The following is a 6,971-nucleotide window of genomic DNA, read 5'->3' as shown; positions in this document are numbered from 1 at the left end:
TGTGACAGAAGATATCCTGTGGCTATACACATTTATATTGCAGAGGTTAAAAGGCAAGCCTGAACTGCATGTAGCAGGAAACTAGGGAGTTTTTCAAGTCTAAGCAAGTGCCATATTGAGGATGATGATTTCATCCATAATGGCTGTCTCTGGCACACCGTGTCAGCCCTGACTATTTTTCTCCATTTTACACCCTCTGCCCACTAAAAATCTCACTGGACTTATCTACATGCCAGAACAGGACATTATTTCATCAGATAAGAAGCCATGGGATGCCAGCAGAGGCCGAACAGGGGTAGACATGCTGCCCATAGACACTTTTGTCACTGTGACTGGGTACCCATAAGCCAAGCTGGAGAACATAAAGCCACAACATAGCACTACTATTTGCATATTCTTTGTCTTTTTTTCTTTTTTTTTTAAGTTTGTTTATTTATTGTTGGGGGGGGGAGGGGCAGAGAGAAGAGACAGAGAATCCCAAGCAGGCTCCGCACAGCACAGAACCCAATGTGGGGCTCCAACTCACAAACCGAGAGACCACGGCCTGAGCTGAAACCAAGAGTCAGACGCTTGAACTTGCCACCCAGGCACCACTGCATGTTCTTATGCTTCTTCATTTTTCAGTTCCAATTTTGCAGAGAAAAATACCGGCATCCAAATTCAGAGTCAAGGAACATTTACAGGTGCCTCTGTGCCTAGCACTGTTCTGGGCTCCAAAATGCCTTACAAGCTCCAGAGTTAGTCAATCTCAGGGAATTCACAAATTTGTCTCAGTGCATGATCTCAGGCAATCTCTCTAATCTTATGTGTTAGAGAGAAAATGATTTCTACCTCACAGGGTTTTTATAAGGATCAAATGATAAGATAGATAGGTAGACATTGATATAGCTATAAATATATCTTGGAATAATAACATGAGCTATTATTATTATGAATGTTGCATTTAATTCTTACAACATCGAAGGCAGACTTTGTTGAACTAATGTTTTCATCTGTTCAGGATGCTATAACAAAATACCACAAAACCTAGGTGGCTTGTAAACTACAGAAATTTATTTCTCACAATTCTGGAGGTTGGGAAGTCCAGGATCAAGGCACAGGCAGATTTGATGTCTGGTGAAGATCTGCCTCCTGGAGGGAGGTGGCTAGGAGCTCTGCCAGGCCATTAATCCCATTAATGAAGCCTCCACCCTCACGACCTAAGCACCTTCCAGAAGCCCCTCCTTTCAATAGCATCACATCTGCCATTAGGATTCCAACATATGAATTTGGAGGGAACACAAACGTTCAGACCTTAGCAGCCTTTTTTACAAATGAAAAAGCTAAGCTTCAGAGAGAGAGATTGATGAAGAATTGCATTAACTCTTTCAAGCCATTTTATGTCCTGGAGTTAGTAGGCTTAAAGGAAAAAAGGAGCGTCCCCCAAAGGAATAAAGGACTTTGCAACAGTGGCAGTAGTTGCTGAATATTCCAGAATCCCAGCTTTGCAGGGATTCCTTCCATTGGCCACGTGCAGCTTCTGCTACTCACTAAGCTTCGGTTAATTTGAAGAGTACAGCAAGTTAAAGGAAATTCTTGTGTGTTAATAGGTGGGGCATCGCCTACCCATTTCTTTTTACTTGTATGAATTTATTTTGTAGATAAATTCACATCGATTTGCAAAGTTATATGTACGGGATGCTCCTTGCTTTCTGATCATAATAAAAACAAACAGCTAGATACTAAGAAAGAGCCTCAATATCCATTAAAAGGTGGCAGTGTATATTCATCATGGTACTTTTTCCTCTCCAGATTTTACTGAGATACTACTGTCATATAACATACGTAAGTTTAAGGTATACAACATAATGATTTTATAAACAAATATATTGCAAAATGATTACCACAGTAAGGTTGGTTAACACTTCCATCCCCTCACATGATTACCATTTTGTGTGTATGTGGTGATAACGTTTAAGATCTACTCTTTTTTTTGCAATCCATCTTGATATCGGCCCTATGTTCTCTGATGAGCAAAGTCTCGTGAAGAGAAGTTACCCAGGGAAATACGTAAAATGTGTGGCCAGAATGGGATCAGGTCTAACCGGGCTTTGTTTCTTGTGTGTTTATTTATTTTCCTTACCCTGCTCAGTACCAACTCAGAGAATAACTACCAGCTTTACTGAGGATTTCTATATTTGCGAAGGAAGTCCACAATTTCAAAATAAGTCCTGGAAAGACAGTGGTATAAATAAGCCTGTAGAAACTCAGGGAAGATAGGAAGGAGAGACACATTCATGGCTAAAAAAAGTCCTCATTGGAATGTTGGCAGCAAAGTAAGAGGTAAGGTTAGCAATGAGGGAATAAGCCCCGGGCCATCAGTCTGTAGTCATTTCTGTATTCAACAGATGATTGTTGAGCTCCTAGTCTCTGGGACCCTGTGCTAGGATTGCACTGAGAATAAGTAAGATAAATAAGAAGCCAAAGGGGAATGGGTCTCCTTGAGTGGGGTGGGGGGCAGGGGTAATCCTCTTACCCACATGACTGTTACAGCACAGGGTCCTATCCTGCCAGTTCAAAACCCAGCATAAGCCCACTATTTCACTATTTCTCTCTAAGTGTTAGGCATCCACATCAAGCCCCTCACTCTCCTCCATGATGCAGTTCAGCATGGAACACTGACTCTGGCAAGCCTCAGGCTGGAGTGCTGGTTTTGCCCGTGTTTAGTAGTTATGTTTCTCCATGCAGCTTGTTTAAACTCACTCAATTTCTGTTTGCTCATCTGAAAAGCAGGGTTTATAATACTCACTTCTTCCGAACTCTTATGAAAGTTAAAGATAGTTTATGTCAACAACTTAAAGCAGAATCAGGTATATACTAAATGGTATACGCAGCACACTTATTTACAGATCCATTATAGTCAGGCTTTGGAGTTATTAACGGTAACAAATACCACTACCTGGAATATCATTCAGGCACGAGAAAGGAGGATATCCTGCCATTTGGGACCACAGGGATGGAACTTGAGCACATTTTCCTAAGTGAGAGGAGTCAGACAGAGAAAGACAAGTGCAACAGCATTTGTATGTGGAATCTAAAAAATTCAAAGCTGTAAAACACAAAGTAAAATGGTAGCCACCAGGGGATGGAGGTGGGGCACAAGATGGATGGTGTGTAAAGGCACGAACATGCAATGAGTAGTAAACAAGCCATACAGACCTAATGCACAGTAGCATGAATATAGACATTAATATTATATAATAATTACATAATGTGATAAATATCATGGTCACAGCAATTGTTGCTTAGAGTGAAAAGCTCCAAAATGAAAGTATAAATCAGGTGCCCTTCAGAGTCAAGGGTGGCAGTGAATACATGTGGCTGGAGAGACCCAGAAAGGCTGTTGTTTCTCTTTTCCTGCTTTAGCCTCGCCATCTGTGAATTAACAGACCAGCTGGAGAAGACGGTCTCCAAAGGCCAATAGCAGCTCAGGTTTGCTCGGATTTTAAGAAACGCCCGGAGGAGCATCTACTTTTCAGACTCTAGTGTAGAGAAACCCTGGTTAGGTTGGGTGAGGAGGAGGGCTACGGTGAGGATGGGGAAGAGGCTCCATGTGTGCGGCCCCTTGACAGTCCAGTCCCCTGCCCCTCACAACTCAGCTCACACCAGTGAGCATGCTCATTGAGCTTTCTGCTCGTTACTTTGCAGAACTAAGTTGAAAAAATAGGCCAAGGAGAAAATCAGTAGATTATAAGCCAACCCCTGGTCAAATAACACAAAAACTAACGGCCGGTGGAGCCTCAGGCCCAGTCCTGAAGAACAGGGTCCTCACAGACAGAAGCAGGAACACGGGCCTTCCCCGGTGGCCTTCCAGAGTCCCAGGTCCAGCCTCACTTTCCATCGTGTCTGCCTCCACCACCCTTTCCGGTACTTGGGGATGGTTTCACTTTTATTGTGATTTGAAATGATTCCATGACTCAGTTCTATTGTTGTTCTGTGTACAGTGAGTAATGAAACATTTTTAACGGCATCTTTTGGGCGCCTTTTCCTTTGATTTTTTCCACCTTAATGACATTATTGGGAGGGCTTCGGGGACCGTTATGCAGATGTACTTCCTGGCGAAGTTGCTGCTTCAGGAGAAGTCATTACTTTTTGTGGGGCCCACAGGCACTGGAGAGGCTGCTCTTACAAACCGCTTCCTGCGACAGTTACCTCATGAAAAATATGTTATATGTCAAATTAACTTCACGGTGCAGACCTCAGCTAAGCAGACCCAGGACATCTCCCTAACGGAACTTGAAAGGTACCCAGAGTTTTAATTAAAATCAAGAATGTAATTGTGCTTAGTTTACTCCTCAGAGATTATCCACAAAATAATATGAAGCGCTCGCCTTCGGTTTCTGACAGAATAAATGAAACTTGATTTGTTCCCCCCTGTAATGTTTATTACCGGGGAAACTACATTTTAATTGTTGTTGACAAATATTCTGATTTATGGGGTGCATAAAATGGAACGCAGTCTAGATAGCATGTGTCGACTTAACTTTTTCTTTGCAAAATTTTGCTTCGGGAGGCTGTGCTAGCTGTCTGTCGTGGGTATTCTTTAGGCCAAAGCATATTAAAGTAAATCACCAGATTGGATCTTGACTAGTAAAAAGAACCATCTGTTAGGGAAAAATGTAAGCAGTGGGCGATAGAGGCAGTACTTGCCAACACAGGGAGGGCAAAAAGATCAACTGGAAGAATGGCAGTGTCCGGGGGATTCTATCCAGAAGCTGGTTAGCTTTCCAGCATCCAAATCATGCATTTTTAATTCATCACATGGCAAAAAGACAAGTCAGACACTAATTGGCACCATAAAAGAAAATTTGCACCATACCAGGAACTGTTCAGTCAGGGGTCCATTCCACATGGACCATTTTATATTCTGTTTAAAGTTTAGAACTAAAACCTGAGGATTCAGAGATGGCTAAAGAATCTATTTAAATGACAGATTCCATTCAGAATGCTAGTTCATTACCAGAAAAACATTTGGGTGTAAATATGCCCATGACCCTCTTCTAAACAAAGAATCTAGTAAATAATTGGCATGTATGGAGTGTCCATATATATATATAGGGAATATATACGTTATGTTATGTTATGTTATGTTATGTTATGTTATGTTGTTATGTTATGTTATACACACACACATAAAATGTATCAGGTGTTAATGACAAAGTATTTGCTATATCAATAATCAGTTGGTTCTGATAGGGGTCATTTTCTATATGTGCGTCCTTAAGGAAACTAGAATAAATGTTGATTAATTTTAATGCTATATGTTAAATATACATTAATATATTTGAGATCTATTAAGTTGAAGAATCTTGAGACTCGCGGTATTTCTTTCCACTGGTGACAATTAAGCCTCAAGAATACATAAAATTATTGCCTTATTCTTCTAGGTCCTTGTCCCAGAAAAAAGCAAAATGAATGTTAATGGAGGGTGCTCCTTGCCCTCAATATGGCTATGGGTGATTACAGACTTTGCTTCCAAGATTTTTCTTGTGGCTGCTTTCTCAAACTTTATATCCCAACACACTTTGCTTTTGCTGCATTTTTAGCTCAAAAAGCTCTTTCAAGCATAATTAAATCATTTAATGTTCCTGAGTGTTATTTCCCTCCTTAAGAAATGCAATTTCATGTCATTTCTTTAATTTGAACTCGTATTAGTTTTTCTGCCTTAGAATATACCTGTCTTTATGAAGCTCCTGCAGGTACATTTCCAACACCTGGGATTTTAGAAGTTAACCCAATACTGCCCCACTGCAGATGGGCAGGGCCAGACCATTACTCCCACTATGCACTTTCTTTGGGACATTTTGAAACTTAAACATCACTGTGGGGACTCAGCATTACATCTCAGCCAAGTTCTCCATCCCTGTCTCCTGGGGAGAGAACGAGGTGACAGTCAAGCCTTTCCTGGGGTGACATTTGCAGAGTTCAGATAGAAAGATGGATTTCCTCTTTTTCTTTAGCCTTGAAAATTTTCAAATCTTATGGGAAGTCTGGAGAAAAAGTTAGGGAACTTTGATCATAGAGGCATGAAAGGATGGTTGGGACTCAGAGGAGCCATGTGCAGAACCTGGAGGAGAATTTGGGAATAACTGCTCAATTTGGCAACTTTACCAAAACTGAAGTATCAAAAATAGTTGCTGTCTTAGTCAGCTCAGGCTGCCATAGCAAAATGCCACAGACTGGGTAACTTGAACAACAGAAATTTATTTTCTCCCAGTTCGGGAGGCTAGATGTCCAAGATCAAGGTGTTGGCATATTTGATTTCTCCTGAGATTTCTCTCTTCACCTGCAGATGGCCACTTTTCACTGTGTCCTCACATGGCCTTTCCTCTGAGTGTGTGTGTCCATAATGCCTCTTCCTCTTCCCATAAGGACATCAGTCATATTGGATTAGGGCCTACAAATATGATCTCACTTAACCTTCATTACCTTTTTGAACACTTTATCTCCAAATACAGTCACAGTCTAAGGTATGATGGGTTAGGACTTCAACATATGAATTTTAAGGGCACACAGTTAAGTCCTTAACAACTGCAAATGCTCTAATGTGGTGAGAGCAGCCAGCGTGGGGGAAATTAATTCAATATGCCCAAGATGCAAAGCACCCCACTGGACAACATGAATAAAGCCCATCCTTAGGACTTGAAGTATTTTATTTCTGTGCCTGAAAGGGCTACATGAAAATCTATGGGATTCACAGCCCAAGACATTATCTTTAAGAAAGAGAAAGATTCAAGAAAAGAATAATCAAAGCTAAGTTACTGTTCACAGGATGTTCCTGGTTAATCTAGCCTCAAATTCATTCTAAGCCCAGTATTAGAGCACCAGATACATCTTTTCACAGCGGCTCTAGACTGTGAGCTCCTCCAAGGCAGGGACTCTGTGTCACACATCCTTTGTGTCTCTCATGCCCAACGAAGGACCTGACACAT

At 41.3% G+C, this 6,971-nt stretch overlaps 1 long non-coding RNA gene across 1 annotated transcript in view; it reads left to right on the top strand.

The window, feature by feature from the left end:
- Positions 1–4,140: 4,140 nt before the first annotated feature.
- Positions 4,141–6,971, top strand: part of LOC121040568 (uncharacterized) — a 54,185-nt gene continuing 51,354 nt past the window's right edge. Inside the window, exon 1 of the long non-coding RNA XR_005795356.1 lies at positions 4,141–4,282. This is a non-coding gene — a long non-coding RNA (uncharacterized LOC121040568). The remainder of the gene's footprint in view (positions 4,283–6,971) is intronic.

Source organism: Herpailurus yagouaroundi, unplaced genomic scaffold (assembly GCF_014898765.1).
Source record: "Herpailurus yagouaroundi ecotype Mexico unplaced genomic scaffold, PumYag 182, whole genome shotgun sequence".
Lineage (NCBI taxonomy): Eukaryota > Metazoa > Chordata > Mammalia > Carnivora > Felidae > Herpailurus > Herpailurus yagouaroundi.
The sequence above is the reverse complement of the archived record's forward strand: the minus strand, read 5'-3'. Positions and strand labels throughout refer to the sequence as shown.